Genomic DNA, 18,712 nt, shown 5'->3' with positions numbered 1-18,712 from the left:
AATGTTTTTTCAAAAAATTCATGAATGTTACCCCTATAATAAGACGCCAGTTCAGAAATGCTTAAGGAAAAAAAAAAAAACTTAATAAACTGCCCCATTGCCTCTACTTCTACTTCCTTGAGGGAATCAATGTGAACTGTCTGGTTTGCATCCCATATTGTTTTATATACTCATAAATACATACATGTATATTGATTTACTTTTGAATATTTAAAAAATATTTTTTTGTGGATTGAATATATTTTTTTTAAGATTGTATTTATTAATTTGAAAGAGAGAGATCACAAGTAGGCAGAGAGGCAGGCAGAGGGAGAGGGGGAAGCGGGCTCCCTGATGAGCAAGGAGCCTGATGCGGGGCTTGATCCCAGAACCCTGGGATCATGACCTGAGCCAAAGTTAGAGGCTTACCCCACTGAGCCACCCAGGTACCCCTGGATTGAGTAAATTTTTGTGGAGTATTTATCATGTATCAAGCACTAGTCTAAACATTGAGGTTATAGAGTGAACAAAACCCTGACCTTCGTAGAGCTTATATTCTGATGCTGGAGAGAGATAATATACAATGTAACTGGGTAAAACCCATGGTATTATTAGATAGTGACACACAGTAAGGGAAAAAGTAAAGTAGGAAAGAAGGATTAGAAGCAGTAAGGGGTTGTATTTTACTCTCTGTAATTAGTCAGGACGGTAATATTAACAATTAGTTGTATTGGTGACAAGGGATGATTAAATACCAAATCCCTGGGGCAGGAGTGTCCTTGTGTGTTCAAGGAATAGCTGGGGGCCCAGGTCTGCTATGGTAAAGTGACTGAGAGACAAAGTAAGAGGCAGTGAGGTTAAAGCAATGGCAGGGGTCAGTTCCTGTAGGCCTTAAAGATTTTATTAAGGACTGCTTTGAATTTTACTCTGAAAGAAACTGATTTTGATCCAGGGAACAACACTCTCATTTACATTTAACAGGTTCACTTTGGATGCCATGCTAAGTGGAGACTGAAGTACAAGCAGGGAGCCCAGTTGGAAGGCCATTGCAATAATCTCAGAGAGAAATGATGGAGCAAAATGGAGGAGGTGAGTGTGCCATGACGTGAAGGAATTTGGATATATTTTCAAGGTTGAGTCCTCAGATTTGCTGGGGGACAAGATTTTGGGTGTTAGCCAAAATGTAGAGCCAAGGGTGATATCAAGGCTTTTATGCTAAAAACTGGAAGAAGAGTTGCAATAAGCTTGGATGCGACAGACTGCCAAATGAACAGGTATTTTCAAGAGGGCGACTAGAAGTTAAATTTTAAGGTGTGGTGAAGTTTGATATGCCAATTGGACATTATTTTAATAACTCTGTAATACGTCATAATGTAATTAATCTAACTGTTCCTTTGTTGCTGAAATTCAGATTGTTATCACACTTTTTCAAGTATAAATATCACTGCAATTTTTCCAAGATCGGATTCTTTTTCTTTTTCTTTTCTTTTTTTTAAAGATTTCATTTGTTTATTTGACAGAGAGAGATCACTGGTAGGCAGAGGGGCAGGCGGGATGGGGGTGCCGGGGGGTGAAGCAGGCTCTCTGCTAGGCAGGGACCCTGATGCAGGGTTTGATCCCAGGACCCTGAAATCATGACCTGAGCCAAAGGCAGAGGCTTAACCCATGGAGCCACCCAGGTGCCCCTAAGATCAGATTCTTGTTGGCCATTTCCCAGCTTCAGTGTCATCTGCTCAGAGACCCTTTCTTGATCACCAATTTAAAGTGAAAAATAGACAACACTGCTCCATTTGGAGTCTCTACATAACATTGATAGGTATACCTGCTATTTTTCCATCTATCTATTTTCCATTTATTGTCTATCTGTGTCCCTTAGAATGTAAGCTTTGTAAGACCATGGCACTAGTCTGTGTTTCATGATTGGCACACAGCATGTACTCAGTAAATGCTTTTTTAAAGAATAAACACTATATATGTATGCAGAACCTCACACAGTGACCCTTTTGTTTTTATAAGATAGATTTCCCCAAAGTGGTATTACTATGTCAAGTTGTATTTTTAATTGTACTGATATTGCCAGATTAATTTTCTAAAAGGATATAGCAATCCATTCTTCCACCAACAGTGTGTGAAAGCAGTCATTTCCTTGCATTATTTGAAGCCCTGGGTGATTTTATTCTTTGATATTTTGCTTCAGCATTGTTTTCTCATTTTTCAATCGTCTGCTTCTAATGGCTCCTAGTAGCTTAAGTAATTCACAGAGTTAATGAACTCCTATATAAGGCAGCAAACAGTTTCTCTAAGTCTCTTTGAAATCATCTTAAAAACTGTACTTACTTTTAGCTTCTAGGATTCTTTGGTGTTATGAGTGGAGGTGGCTTATCGAGGATAGATTTAACTCTTCATTCCTCCCCTTTAGAGCTTGGGAACTTGAAATCGCTAGCAGAATAAGGCCTTTCTCATTACTATACGAATGGTTTTTTAAAAAGAGATTTATTGGAAGAAGTTCTGTAAATCCATATTTTAAATGCATTCATGTTGGATCATGCTAGGAGAGGGATGTGAATAATGATATAATTAGTGTAATAAATGTTGGGTCTGTGTTGAAAATAATTTATTTCTGCATAAAATCTATGAGGCTGTGAAACCTTCCAGCTGAAACAGATTATTTACATCTCCATTTAGGAGAAGTAGGCATTGATTCCTCTCTCTCAAATGGTCTTTTCAAGATCTCCATCAGTATCATCATCTGTAAGGAAGCTTTTCTTTTGTCCCTTGACTGCCATTTGCCCTTCGTTGTTCAGTTTGAATATCTTGTGTTTATCCAGCTGTGATGTTTTCCTTCCTCTCTAGGAGTCAAAATATGTTTAAAGTAAGAGTACATGAAGCCTGAGACTTTGTATTCAGATACCTTTCCTGCTCTGAACCTGCTGTATGGGATATTAACAAACTCCATAATTTCATTGTTCCAATTTTTCCAGCATAAATATATTGGGTGCAGGAATGTCTGTCAGCTAGACAGGTGGACTTGCACTGTTAAAGTCACAGTACCCCAAAGTCCCAAATCTGGCCAAAACTGTTATGCAAAAATCTCACTGCTGACAGTTCAGGTCAGCAATGGCATTTATTTAACTTCTGAAAACAGATACTGCATAAGGTCTGCCCCCAATCTCTCAGTTACAATTCCAAATCCCCAAACCTCTGAAATCAGCAAGACCTGATCTGAACTTATCTGGTGGTGGATCTACCTAAAATTACTTGTATAGTCTTTATTCCACTTAAATAGTTAACAGTTATCAGCAAAAATATTAATGTGCACAATTATGAAATGCTGATGAGATCCCACTGGAGGTGATAAGTAATATAAGGTTTATATAGCATATTACCTGTCAAAATCCAAAATAATTGGAACTCTGAAACAAAGGGATTTGGGGGTGAAAGCTTGTGGAGCTGTAGGTAAATCTATATGAATACTGACTGCATGCACAATAATAATATCTCATATCTATAAAAATAGACAACTAAATTATCTAACAGCAGTAGCATATCAGTAATGAAGGAGATAAATGAAGCTAAGTAGTGCTGAGGTCTTTTTGTTGACCAGAAGAATAAAAAGCAAGGGTAATTTCTATGGTAACCACACAAAGAATAGAAAATGTGTGAAAATTTCAAACTAACAGAGGAAAAATGAAAAAAAAAAAATCCTTGAGAAATCCAAAACAAAGCAAAAGAGAGTAAAAGAAACAGAACAAACAAGAAAAATGTAAAACACACAGAAATATACATTAAATTTAATGGAGCTAAGTGTTCCATGTAGAAGTGAAAATAAATAAGTACACACACATATGTATATATACACATATATATGTTAGATTGAGTAATATAGATATTATTTTATATATATATATATATGTTAGATTGAATAAATGAACAGAACAAAGCAAAAACTCATTTGGGAATTTTCCTAAAATTGGATAGACACGTTCTTTTTTTTTTTTTTAAGATTTTATTTATTTATTTGACAGACAGAGATCACAAGTAGGCAGAGCAGCAGGCAGAGAGAGAGAGGGAGAAGCAGTCTCCCCACTGAGCAGAGAGCCCCATGCGGGGCTCAATCCCAGGACCCTGGGATCACAACCTGAGCCAAAGGCAGGGGCTTTAACCCACCCAGGCGCCTCTGAATAGACACATTCTAACATAAAAGTATAGAAAGGTTATAAATAAAAAGAAAATATATTGCATGGAAACACTCACCAAAGGAATCCTAATATGGTTATACTAATAACAGAAATTTTAGACCTTGAGGCAAAAAGTTTACTAGAGATAAAGAAAATAATTTCATAAAACTAAAAGATTTAATTCATTAGGAACACATAAAAATTCTAAATTTCTATGCATATAACACATTTTCAAAATATATAAAGTGAAAATATAAAAATAAGATAAAGATTTATAAAATTAATTGGACAATTATAAAACTAATAGGACAATGCATAGAAACAAATTTCATTTGAAATGAATTTCATTTGAAATTTCATTTCAATTTCAAATTTCAAGTTCAATTTCAATTTCAAATTTCATTTGAAATTTCATTTCAAATGAAAAAACATTTTCAAAATATGTAAAGTCAAAATATAAAAATAAGATAAAGATTTACAAAAAATAATAGGACAATAAATCAAGTAACTGATAGAATAATCAAGAGATCAGTAAGGATCTAGAAAATCTGAACAATATTGTAAAATAAGTTGACCTCAGGGACATAAATAGAACATTAAGTCAAATAACTGCAGAACATGTATTATTTTTCAAACACATACAGAATATTTATAAAAATGCATCATATATTGAGTCATAAAACAAGCTTGAATAAATTTCAAATGTTTGGAATTATATAGAGCATTTTCTGTAAGTGCAATGCAATTATTCTAATAATAACTGACATATGTAGATATTAAGAAATATATTTTTAAATAGGTTTTTGGTTAAATAAAACATCATGATGAATATTGGAATATATTTAACCAACTAAGAAGAAAAATACTGCACATCAAAAATCACAGATACAGCTAAAACAGTGATTAGAGGGATATTCATAGTTAAAAGTTTATATAGTAGAAGTTAAGAAAGACTGAAAAGAAATAAACTAAGCATCTACCTAATGAGGTTAGAAAAATGTAAAACAAATACAAGAAAAGGAAAGAGGATAACAGTAGAAATTAATTAAAAAGATTGCAAGGACGTAATAGAATCAACAAATCCAAAAATTGCTTTTTTTGAAATACTTAAGTTGATTAACCACTGCTGAGATTGATCAAAAAGAGAATTGCTAAGGAAATTTTGAAAAAGGAAAACAAAACTGGGGGCATCACGTTGTCTAATTTCAAGCTTTACTACAAAGCTGTGATCACCAAGCAGTATGGTACTGGCACAAAAACAGACACAGAGACCAGTGGAACACAGTAGAGAGCCCAGATATGGACCCTCAATTCTATCATCAAATGATCTTTGACAAAGCAGGAAAAAAGACAGTCTCTTCAATAAATGGTGCTAGGAAAATTCGACAGCTATGTGTAGAAGAATGAAACTCGACCGTTCTCTTACACCATACACAAGGTAAACTTGAAATGGATAAAAGTCCTCAACTCGAGACAGGAATCTATCAAAATCCTAGAGGAGAACATAGGCAGTAACCTCTTCAACATCGGCCACAGCAACTTCTTTCAAGATATGTCTCTAAAGGCAAAGGAAACGAAAGGGAAAATGAACTTTTGGGACTTCATCAAGACAAAAGCTTCTGCACAGCAAAGGAAACAGTCAACAAAACAAAGAGGCAACCCACATAATGGGAGAAGATATTTGCAAATGACAGTACAGACAAAGGGCTGATATCCAAGATCTATAAAGAACTCAAACTCAACACACACAAAACATCAAAAAATGGGCAGAAGACATGAACAGACACTTCTCCAATGAAGACATACAAATGGCTATCAGACACATGAAAAAATGTTCATCATTGTTAGCCATCAGGGAGATTCAAATCAAAACCACACTGAGATACCACCTTATACCAGTTAGAATGGCCAAAATTAACAAGACAGTAAACAACAAGTGTTGCAGAGGGTGTGGAGAAAGGGGAACCCTCTTACACTGTTGGTGGGAATGCAAGTTGGTGCAGCCACTTTGGAAAACAGTGTGGAGATTCCTTAAGAAATTAAAAAGAGAGCTACCCTATGACCCTGCAATTGCATTATTGGGTATTTACCCCAAAGATATAGATGTAGTGAAAAGAAGGCCCATCTGTACCCCAATGTTCATAGCAGCAATGGCCACAGTCGCCAAACTGTGGAAAGAACCAAGATGCCCTTCAGTGGATGAATGGATAAGGAAGATGTGGTCCATATATACAATGGAGTATTATGCTTCCCTCAGAAAGGATGAACACCCAACTTTTGTATCAACATGGATGGGACTGGAAGAGATTATGCTGAATGAAATAAGTCAAGTAGAGAGAGTCAATTATTATATGGTTTCACTTACTTGTGGAACATAAGGAATAACACGGAAGACATTGGGAGATGGAGAGAAGTAAGTGGGGGAAAATTGGAGGGGGATACAAACCATGAGAGATTGTGGACTCTGAGAAACAAACTGAGGGTTTTGGAAGGGAGAGGGGTGGAGGGTTGGGTGAGCCTGGTGGTGGGTATTATGGAGGGCATATATTGTATGGAAAACTGGGTGTGGTATATAAACAATGAATTTTGGAACACTGAAAAAAAAATAAATTAAGAAAATAAAAAGATAAGACACAAATAATTAATTATGAAAATATAACATCATTTTCAGTGCTGTCAATATTAAAAGAGTAATGAGTTATATGATTTTATGCCACTAAATTAAAAAAAAATCTTTCAAATTTGACCCAGAAGAAAAAAGAAAACTGAATAATCTTATACTCATTAAAGTAATTAAAGTAATAAAATATTTAATTAAAAATCTTTCTACAAGTTAACTCCAAAGTCAAAAGGCATTACTGGAGAATTTTTCCAAACATTTTGGGAGAAAAGTAATTTTAATCTTAGAAAAGAAACTCTTTAGTGAATAGAAAAAAGAATATACTTCTCAACATATTTTATTAGGCAAGCAAAGAATTTATGAAGAATAAAAGTGGTAGATCAAAGCAACCCTCTTGGGGCCCCTCCCTTTTTGGGAGTTCTGTACTGTCGCTCAATAAACTTTGCTTCGCTGTCCACAAAAGAAGAAAAAAGAAAAAAAAAAGTTGTAGATTAATCTCACTGAAGAACATATATATAAAAACTCTAAATTAAAAACTATTAACATAAGGAAACACAGCAATATATAAATACATACATTTCTATATATGTTGAAATAATATGATCATCACCATGTTAGGACTATCTCAGTAATAGCCATATTATTTATCCTTACACTTGAATAAAACAGTTTAATATGACTATATCCTACCATCTCTTACTTTTGTCCCTTTTGTACCACTTGAGAGAGGTTGGGAAGGCATTATTAATCCCAGTCTATGAGAAAGAAACGAAGCCTTAGAAGCATCCAGCAATTTATATACTGCATTTATGTATAAGCACACTACCAAGACATGGCAGATAAAATTCAAATCTGGCTTTCTTGTCTGCAGGTCTACACATTTTCATTGTCTACACATTTCATTCATCACACATTGACATTTCAGAAGGTCCTGTTGGTAATTAGATGCTCAGGGCACATTTCTATTAGCTTTTTTTCTTCTTTCTTTCTTTCCTTTTTTTTTTTTTAAACTGGAATTATTGAAGAGAAACCAAACTCACACATGCATTTCTTCCTGATTCATTTGAGAATGCTTTAATTAGCTTGAATTGTTTAGCCACAGCTTGTTTGAAGCTGAACTTCCTGCACTTTGAATCAATTTTCTACTCAGCTTCTTTGAGAAAGCTGTTTCTTCCTAGCCTCCTTAGCCTTTGCAGAAAAAGCATAGGTGGACTAAATCCTCTAGAGATACTTTTTTCCCTGAAGTCTTTTCTGCCCCACCTACACAAATGCTGGGACCTATTCAGCACCCTCCACAGGAGCTCATTCATTTCTGCCCCTTTAACCAAAGAGAATTCAGCAGTTCTTGGAGTTCCTCACCAGAGGAATAATAGAATATACTGACAGGTGTTTCTTTGGCATCCTGATATAATTAGAGACATTTGCATTCTCCTAATTGTTCACACTCCTCAGGAACAATGTGAGCTAATGACAGCACAGGGTCCTAGTTTTCCTGTTTTCCTTCACAGAATGAAAGAATTGAAAGGGGCCTATTTTATAAAACTGTTCTTTCTTTTCACAAATGAGGAAATAGAGGCTTGGAAGGGAAATGACCCACCTGAAGTGATTTTGTGATTGAGAAAGGATTAGGAACCAAATATTCTGACTTGTAAGTCTGTACTCTTTCTGCAGTTCTGTGTTGCATGAATTTATATGACAAGATCCACTACATCTTGGTGCTTGTGTTATTTAGACAGTAGGGGTCAAATTACAAAAAAAGCATCATTGTAGGAATGTTTAGAGAATGAACTTTAAATTCAGGAATATCTCAGAGTGCTAAAATCCAAAGTATCAACAAATGTTATTGATAGAAATATAATTGTGAGAAGACACAAAAGAAAACAATGGATTGAGAGGAATGGCTCCGGGATTGTGATATAAGATTGCTAAGACCTTTTAAATTGAATATATAGGAATATTATTAATCATTGTGACAAATAGTATGAAGAATCCTTTGGGGCAAGTGTGCTCCTCAAACCTAAATATAGGAAAACCTGGTTGTGTGGGTTTACCTGGGTAGTCTGGTTGGTTGGTGGAAAAGAATCTGAAATTGAGAAGACATGGGTTGTAATTCTGACTTTGAAGCGGTTAGTAGAGCTGGTGCAATTCTCTGGATCCTAGTTTCTCACTGATAAGATGAGGAAAGGACTAGATTTGTAGTTCCTCAAATTTTAGTGTGCATAAGAATCATCTAGGGGATCTAGTGAAATTCAGATTCTACGGGCCCATTCCCAGTGATTCTGATTCATTGATTTGGGGCAGGTCCATAGAGTCTACATTGTATCAAACTCCAAAAAAGCTTCTAACAGTGGTGTTTCTAGGGTCACACCTGAAGAAATGAAAATATACTGAGGAAAAAGGACCCACTGAAGATCTAATATTTGGAACATTTGCTTCCCACCTGCTAAAACTTAATAAATACTAAAGGTCTCTGCCACTCAAAAGCACTTTTGGAACATTACCTGTTTCTGATTTGGGTCATAATGCCATACTTCAATTTGTGTATCAAATTTACAGGCTTTGTAGAGGCCAGTGCAGTCCAGCAGGAGGGAACATGAGTCTGAATTCCAAGGCAAAGTATTAGCCTATTTGGCCATAACTTCATTTCCTCACACTCCACAGGTGGATTTGAAAGGTCTCCAGTGCTTTCAAAATAGTTGAACAAGGAGAAGTCCTTCCAATTTTTTAATTAAGCAAGCTTTGACCTTCAAGGCTGTAATTGCTCTTGACATCTAACTTATTGCTTAATTAAAACATGGTGAAATAGGGGACTTCACTTCTAGAAAAATAAAGAGTCACTCTCATTTCTTTTTTATTAAAGTCCTTCTTTTATCTGGAAGGTATAAGCTGAGGTTATCACTAGACTAATGGAGAAAGGATCTAGCAAGCACCAAACCTGAGGTGAATCATTATCCTTCTGAAACAACTAGAGCTTATGAAATTATCAGGCAGAGAGAGAGAGAGAGAGAAAACAACAACTAAATCATTTTGTTGAGTTATGTCAGAAGATGGAACAATAAAAAATTAAGGATGATGCCATTTCAATGAGCAACTGATTAAGAATAATTATTTCTTCTGTTTTATTTTTTAATAGTTTTTTATTATGTTAAGTTAGTCACCATACAGTACATCATTAGTTTTTGATGTAGTGTTCCATGATTCTTTGTTTGTGTATAACACACAGTGCTCCATGCAATACATGCCCTCCTTAATACTCATCACTGGGCTCACCCATCTGCCCACCCCTCTCCCCTCTAAAACCCTCAGATTGTTTCCTGGAGTCCATAGTCTCTCATGATTCATCTCCCCCTCTGATTTCTGCTCCCTTCATTTTCCCCTTCCTTCACCTTATATGCTCCATGCTATTCCTTATGTTTCACAAATAAGTGAAACCACATGATAATTGTCTTTCTCTGCTTGACTTATTTCACTTAGCGTAATCTCCTCCAGTTCCATTCGTGCTGATGCAAATGTTGGATATTCATCCTTTCCGATGGCTGAGTAATATTCCATTGTGTATATGGACTGCATCTTCTGCTTCCATTCCTCCTTTCACTAAGTGAAAGGAAGTCCCAAACAAGATGAACCCAAAGAGAGCTACACCAAGATACATTATAATTAAAATATAAAAAAGTGAAGATAAAGAATCTTAAAAGCAGCAAGAAAAAAGTAATTGGTTGTAAATAAAGGCATGCCTATAAAGCTATCAGCTTATTTTTCAGCAGAAACTTTGTAGGCCAGAAGAAAGTGGCACAATATATTCAAAGTACTTACTGAAAGGGAAAAAATAAAAATTAAAAAAAACAAACAACAACAAAAAACTTACCTAAACAACAATACTCTACCTGGTTAAGATTATCATTCAGAATTGAAGGAGAAGTGAAGTATTCCAGACAAGCAAAAACTGGAGTTCATCACCACTAAACTGGTTTTACAATAAGTATTAAAGGTACTTGTTTAAATGGAAACGAGAAGGTATATATATATATATATATATATATATTTTTTTTTTTTTTTTTTTTTTTAATGGGAAATCAGTCATTTACCACAGTGGGAGGTTGGGGAAATGGCTCCTTTATGAAAGGAAACCCAGGGCTACACCAGCCCAAGGCAGAGTCTTGTGGGCCCCAATTTGGGGCATTCCATCTGGCACTCTGGTTTGGCCTCAGACCACTTTCTTAGGTGGCCGTGCTTGGCCTCGCCTGCTGTCCCATATATATATATATATATATATATATATATATATATATATATAAAATGTACATGTATATATATATGTATATAAATAGCTAAGCCTTCTCTTTTATATATATATATAAATAGCTAAGCCTTTTATATATATATAGATATATATATAAAAATATGGAAAATATATATTTATACATAAACATATATATGGAAAAAATCTCACTAGTAAAGGCAAACATAAAAAGATAATAGATCAACCACTCATAAATCTAGTATGAAGATTAAAAGGCAAAAGTAGTAAAACTATATCTACAATAATTAGTTAAGGATACACAAAAATTTATAAAATTGAAACAAAGAAAAGTGGGGGAGCAATCCTTATATCAGACAAAATAAATGCAACAAAACCTGTAATAAGAGACAAAGGGCATTACATAATGATAAAGGGATCAGAATCAGTCCAATAAGAAGGTATAACAATTAAAGGTATAAATACTTGCTTGGAGCCTCTTTTTCCATCCCTTCACTTTTAGTCTGTGTTTGTCTTATGATCTGAAGTAAATCGTTAGATCTGAGTTGTGTCTCTTGTAGGCAGCATATAGATGGACTTTTATTTTTATCCATTCAACCACCCTGCATCTTTTGATTGTAATATTTAGTCCATTTATATTTAAAGTAATTATGATGAGTGTGTATTTATTGCCCTTTTCTTAATCATTGTCTGATTGTTTTTGTAACTTTTATCTGTTCTTCTCTTACTCTTTTCCCTTTGACTTGATGACTTTCCTCTTTTGCAAGAGGTATTCAGTGTAAAGTTCTGTTTGAGAATTTTTCTCAACTGTGAATGTATATCAGAATCCCCTGGAGGGCTTGTTAAAACAGTGATTTCTGGGAACTAACTCCATAGTTTTTGATTCTAAAAATCAGGAGTAGGGACTGAATATTTGCATTTCTAAAAAGTCCCAGGTGATATTGATACTGCTGGTGGAGGGGAGGGGACTTGAACAACCACTTCATATATCATGCTTTTTTAAATACACATGCATGTGTGTGGGGGGGGGAGGGCATATTTGTGTAAGTAGAGAGTGATGAAGGGAAGTGAGAGCAGGGGAAAATATCTTATAAACTCCTGTTATTTGCACAGTGCAAACACTGTGCCTCAGTTATGATCAGTATGTCATAAATATTTGTTAAATTAAATATCTTTTACTATGTAAAAATTTTATACAATACTCAATATATGGAAATTGACCTGTCTTTCCAGAGGAAAGACACTGGAACTGCCTCATATTTCTGCCAGAAAAGATTACTAGTTAAATGAAACAGAAGTTGCCTTTGTCTGTTTTCCCTAGCCCTGTGGAGCCCTGTACATTTAACATCTCTTTTGCTTCAGCCACATTATCGAAGGCAGGCGACACACGGGAGCCAGAACAAGGTGGCAAACAATGTGATCTCTAGTTTGTGGATACTTGTATATGTGTGTGTGGATGTATATGTGGTTGCTTGTGTGTGTGTGTGTATGTAAATATTAGTATATTATATATACAATATAATATATAATTATATTATACATAATTAGTATAACATACATGTTATTATACATAATATTATTATATATCATTAATAAGTAATATATGTTATTACTTATTACTAACTAGCATTAGTAATAAGCCCAAGGGGAAATGTGCTGGTTATTTTTCATATCTGTTGATAACTCTGAGAACTCACTTCCTTCAATTAGGTTGGTGGGTTTGTTATTTTGTATAGGCACATGTTAAGCAAAAGGGCTGAAGATACTGAATCTTTGCTGCAGCAGCCACCAGGTGAGGATCTGACCTGAAAAGTAAGTCTGTAGTGGCTACAGGTAATAATGGTATTATATGTCTGGTATTAAACTAAGAGCTTTACATGTGAATTTTTTTTAAGATTTTTTATTTATTTGAGAGAGAGACACACACAGTGAGAAGAGAGCATGAGTGGGGAGGAGAGGTAGTGGCAGGCTCCCATCGAGTAGGGTTCCATCCCAGGACCCTGGAAACATGACCTGAGCTGAAGGCAGATGCCCAACTGACTGAACCACCCAGGTGCCCCTACGTGTGTATTTTTTTTAATCCTCATGAAACCATATGATATTTGTATTATTCTTATTCCCATTTATCCAGTTAAGATAATTAGGCAAGAGTAAATAGCATGGCTTAGTTATGTGGCTGGTGAGTGGTAGGTCCGTGACTTGAACCCTACTCTGTTTGACTACAATATCTTTACTCTTACCACCAACTATATTGTTTCCTGAGTGCATATAGATATATCCCACAGAACAGGGTAACTTAATTTACCCAAAGCATATAGCAGAGATAACTGAATTAGAAAGAAGGCAGGTGATTTTTCCAATGTCATACAGTGAATTAGTCATAGAATCAGAACTAGAACAAAGGTCTCCATGTTCCCTGAGTCAATGTCAATGGCTTTCCTAGTTACCATGTTCTTGTACTTAAGCATCATCATTACACTTTCTCTTTGTTCTTCTCAATGACAACTGGGTGTCTTTTAGTCATCCCTGTCATGACTCAATGCTGACATGATTTGTGCCCCAACTATACTTACTTATGCTACAAGTCCACTTCCATTCCCTCCTACCCTTATCCTTGTCAGCTCAGTAGTCTTGAGTGTCTTCTCTAGTTATATGCATTTTAATTTTTCCTCAAGCAACTTATTCTGGATGTTAGTTCTGGTTCAGCCAAAACTTTAGGGTAAGGGACAAGAACTCCATCTTGTCTATCTCATTGCTAAGAGAATGATGCTGTAAAAGCCATGGAAAATCACTTGCTCACTCTTCTTCATTGTAAATAATTATTCCAGAAACCCAGAAATGAACTTCTCGGGGCCTTCATCACATGGACAAATGGCAACATGAGTCAGCCAGTGATTGCAATCTGTATATTCACTCATCTTATTCAGACCTGGAGAAAAGTTGGGCAAGTTAGCACCAGTGGCTTTATACTCACATCTTCCTAAGGGTTATGAGAATAAGCCCTCTCTTGGTTTCCGTGCTGGGAGTGAAGCCTGCTTGGGATTTTCTCTCACCCTCTGACCCTCCTCCCCAGCTCATGCTCTCTCTCTAAAACAAAACTATTTATATTTATATAAAACCACATCTTCTAAGACAAAGAAGGTACCCAGATTAAGAGAACTTGCTTTCTATTACCTCCTGGAAATAGAATGTCATCCCTTTCTATCAGTATCCTGTGGAAGTTTGAATGTTATCCCCTGTGCTGCATTACCAGAGTAGCCAATACCATGAGCATAATGGTGATAACCAGTAATATCTTGAATGTATTACTGTTTTGGCCAGTGAGTGGAAAAATGAATTCCAAGGAAAGTTGAACATTTCTTATTTACCTCATTTCCCCCAACCTAAAATCAAAATAAATGCTTTCTGTTTTCTTAAATTCTTTCACTGAGTTTAAATTTTTCTGACCAACATTGGTAATTCTCTGTTCTGACTTTTTATTTATGATAGAGACTCTGAATGTTATTAACCATAGGATCAATCTGGGAACTACTGATCTTCTGGACCAGTGATTTCTCAGTGCTGGTCCAAGAATGGGTATTTGCATGTTTCCACTAGTTCCTGGTGAAATGAATAAATAAATCAGTACAATGGGTAGATTGCAAAAGTTGCCACTCCCTAATCTCCTTCATGGGATCTCCATTAAGACTTGTCTGTTTTTTCATCAGTATTTCCTTACCACAGGAGCAGCATAGCACACAATGAGTCTTCAATATGTATCTTTTGAGTAAGTAAATGCAGTCTCCCATTTTGGAAAAAGTCGTTCTTTATTCTGTGATTATTCCTTTTTCTGGTGTTAAAATATCCTTTTTTTTGATGAAATAATGCTGATTGATAGAAGTTATTTTCAGTTCTTTACTTGACAAAACCAAAGGCTACAGATCCTATCTTGGTCATCTAAATTTGATTTTTTTGAAATTTCACTAGATTGAGAGTATACCCACCTGGAAATCATTAGTGTAATCTAATTTATGTAAAAAAGGGAAAACTGCTGCCCAGGGAGAGGAAATAACTTGACTAAAACCCCAGTAATTGGATTACTACCAGTTCCCCTGTGTCCTTTTCTATTTTACAGAATTATAACTATGGGTTGATTCTTTTTCTTTTCTCTTTTCTTTCTCTTTTTTTTCTTGTTTTTTTTTCTTCATGAATAATTGTGGTCTCTTAAAGAGTACTGTAAGCTCCTTGAAAATGTGGATCATTTTATATTCTTGTTTTGTAAGGTTAACAACACCCCTTGTTTGGGATTCTCTATCTATGGCACTGAACTTCTGACTTGGAGACTAAGCTAAGTGGGTACAGATAAAACCAAGGAAATCCTTTTTTTGGATATTACCCTTAAGAGTTTACAAAATTCTCCCATTCTGTAGGTTGTCTTTTCATTTTGCTAATTGTTTCTTTTGCTGTTCAGAAACTTTTGAGTTTGATGTAATCCCATTTGTTGATCTTTTCTTTGCTTTTCTTGTTTGTATTTTTTTGGTGTCATATCCAAAAAACCATTGCCAAGACCAATATTGAGGAATTCTTTTCTATCTTTTCTTCTAGGAGTTTTATAGTATCGGGTCTTATGTTTAAGTCTTTGATGGATTTTGAGTTAATTTTTGTGAGTTGTGTTAAGACCGAAGTCTAATTTCATTGTTATGTGTGTGTTTTTCCAATTTTTCCAGCACAATTTATTGAAAAGACTATCATTTTAGTCTTGCGTATTATGTATTCTTGGCTTTCTTGTCAAGTGCTAGTTGACTGTATCTGCCAGATCTTAATTCTGGGTTTTCTGTTCTGCTTCATTGGTTTATAAATCTCTTTTTGTGCCTGTACCATACTATTTTTATTACTGTGGCTTTGCAGTACAGTTTGAAACCAGATAGCCACAGGCACACAAAAAGAAGTTCAACATTACTAATCATCGAGAGAATGTAAATTAAGACCACAATGAGCTATCACCTCACACCTGTTAGAATGACTGTCATCAAGAAGACAAGAAACAACGGTGCTTGTGAGGATGTGGGGAAAATGCAGCCCTTATTCAGTGTTGGTGGTGATGTAAATTGGTTCAACCACTATGGAAAACACTATGAATTCCAAAAAAAGGTACAAATTGACTTGCTTTATGATACAGGAATTTCATTTTGGGTATATACCCAAAGGAAATGAAAACAGGATTTTGAAGAGACGTAAACACTCCCATGTTTATTGCAGTGTATTCACAATAGCCGAGATATGGAAACAACTCAAATGTATGTGTGTGTGTATATATATATATATATATATATATATATATGATATCTTTTGTCCATTCATCCATTGATATTTATATCTATCTATCTATCTATATATATCAGGGTGTGTGTATACACACACACACACACACACACATACACCCAGTGGAATATTATTCAGCCATAAGAAAGGAAGATATCCTGCCATTTACACCATGGATGTACCTTGAATACATTATGCTAAGTAAGATAATTCAGACAGAGAAAGACAAATATTGTTTATCATTTATATGCATAATCTTAAAAGGTAAAATTTGCAAAAAATAGAGAATAAAATCATGGTTACAAAGGGATGGAAATAAGGGAAAAAGATTGATGTTATTTAAGGGTACAACCTGCCATTTATAGTAAATAAGCCATAGAGATCTAATGCACAGTATAGTGAATATAGATAACAGTATTGTACTATAATTATGAAATGTGATAAATATTGCTACAATAGCAATCATATTATAGTATATAAATGTATTGAAATAACACACTCTACACCTTAAATTTACACAATTTTATCTGTCAAATTTATTCAACAATTTAAAAAAAGCAAGGAGATCCTAATAATTGTCATCCTTGTTTCAAAATGTAAATGAAGACCAAAAAAATAATAAGCCTAAACCTGACATGGAAGCCAAGTAAAAATCAGTTACCTGATCAGTCTCATGTAGGGAAAGAAATTGATTTACAACAGATCAATCAGTTCATAAAGGCTGGTGAACACATAGAGCATTTAACTTAGAACATGGATTTTGAGACTAGGTTTACAAAGGTGATTAATATCCTCTACCCACCCAACCCTCAAAAACAGGAAAAGGATAAGAAGGGGCATTCTACATTTTGTTGAACACTGATACTACAAGAAAATAGCACATTTCTAATATTTAAACCAAAGATAAAATATGTAGGTATTTATAAATAACTAAATTAAATGAACTTTACTAAGGATTTAATGAACATTGGATAGATCTAGTAAGAAATATCATAGTTTACTTTTTTCTAGGCATTCTCTGCAGATGCCTGGCAAAAAATAATACCTCTTTAACCCTATTCAGTTATACTTTTTGTAACTTTCTACTTTACCTATTATTAGTTAGCATAAAAATCTAATTAGTAATTTTGTTGGAAGATCCCTTTACCCTAATTGGTCAGAGTACACACTTTACTCAAATTGACCTGAACTACTAAGGACTGTTCTTTCCCTGTTTGGTTCTAATTCCAATTATGTTTTATTTTTGTTTCTAACTTCAATTGTAATTTCTTATATAACTTTTTCCTTGTTTCTTGAAAAACATTCTTTCCTTACATCTCAAACAGTGGGATAGTAAGGAAAGCTTCCTCTTTTCCTTTGCTTTTTATATTATCTGAGTCTATACTATTGTATGCATTAATTGTGCAACTTAAAAAAGACACAATGAAAATAAAATTAAGCCCTAATCCAGTAAAGGAACAAGTGCCTGTATTTTCTGCCTGGCTCTAAATTTGTTCATAGTAATAAAAACAATTAAGATGAAATAAATAAAACCTGATTAAACTTGGGGAAATTTTTAGGACAATTTTTATTATTAATATATCCGGGACATTTAAGTACAGCCCTAAATGTTGCCATAAAATGGATCATTAAGGATGAGCCAGGATACCAAGTTGGTGTTCACTGTAAAATGCCCATATGCCAAAAGGGTGGGGGCGTGGGTAATCTGGGCATGGCAGCTCTGAGAAGACACATTCAGTATCAATGTTCCAATCAAACACTTGGCTATGAGCCTTTGGATGTCACTTGTCTTCCTCCTACTGCAGAATGTCAGCTGAGGAGAGCCTGTTCTTAATAAGAAGAAAAAAGATAATAGAGAAGAAAGCAATTCTTCTGAAATTGGCTTAATGCAAGTTGCTCTTAGTGCAGTTACAGCCTGAGGAGGTGAAGTCATCCAGTCAGGCTGCTGCCATCTGGGGGCAAAGTACCCCATCTGAGGTCAGTTCCCAGAAACCTATTAAATTCTGTTAAAACATAAAGCTTCTGGTGTATCCTCCATAGATGTGGATCAAATGGGTGAGGTCCAGCCCACCTACATGTTTCATCCACTTGTTCTCTGAGGACTCATCTGACTTTAGAGACAGATTGATGTGTGTGTGGGGGGGTAAGTGGTTAGGGGTGGCCGTGGAACAGATTTATCAGAAGGATGTACAACAGCAGGGCAAAAATCTCTGGTGAGTTTAAGGCTGGTGAAATTTAGAAGAGGTTGAGTTTTACCTATTATAACATTTTTACATCACATTTCCATTTACAGAGTGTTTCCATGTTGCAATCTCTAATTTATATATTAACAAATATCCACTGCTACTAATAAGGCAGGCATAATTATCCTTGTTT

General features: G+C 35.1%; 1 long non-coding RNA gene across 4 annotated transcripts in view; it reads left to right on the top strand.

Moving 5' to 3' along the window:
- LOC125100742 (uncharacterized) overlaps positions 1 to 18,712 on the top strand; it is a 246,114-nt gene that overhangs the window by 202,772 nt on the left and 24,630 nt on the right. For 3 of the 4 annotated variants that reach the window (XR_007127637.1, XR_007127640.1, XR_007127639.1), the window contains one exon: positions 961 to 1,068. This is a non-coding gene — a long non-coding RNA (uncharacterized LOC125100742). Of the gene's footprint in view, positions 1 to 960; positions 1,069 to 4,010; positions 4,018 to 18,712 lie in introns of all 4 variants that reach the window. The other variant, XR_007127638.1, reaches the window with a different exon arrangement.

This window comes from Lutra lutra, chromosome 5, assembly GCF_902655055.1.
Source record: "Lutra lutra chromosome 5, mLutLut1.2, whole genome shotgun sequence".
NCBI lineage: Eukaryota > Metazoa > Chordata > Mammalia > Carnivora > Mustelidae > Lutra > Lutra lutra.
This window is presented reverse-complemented; position numbering and strand designations above follow the sequence as displayed.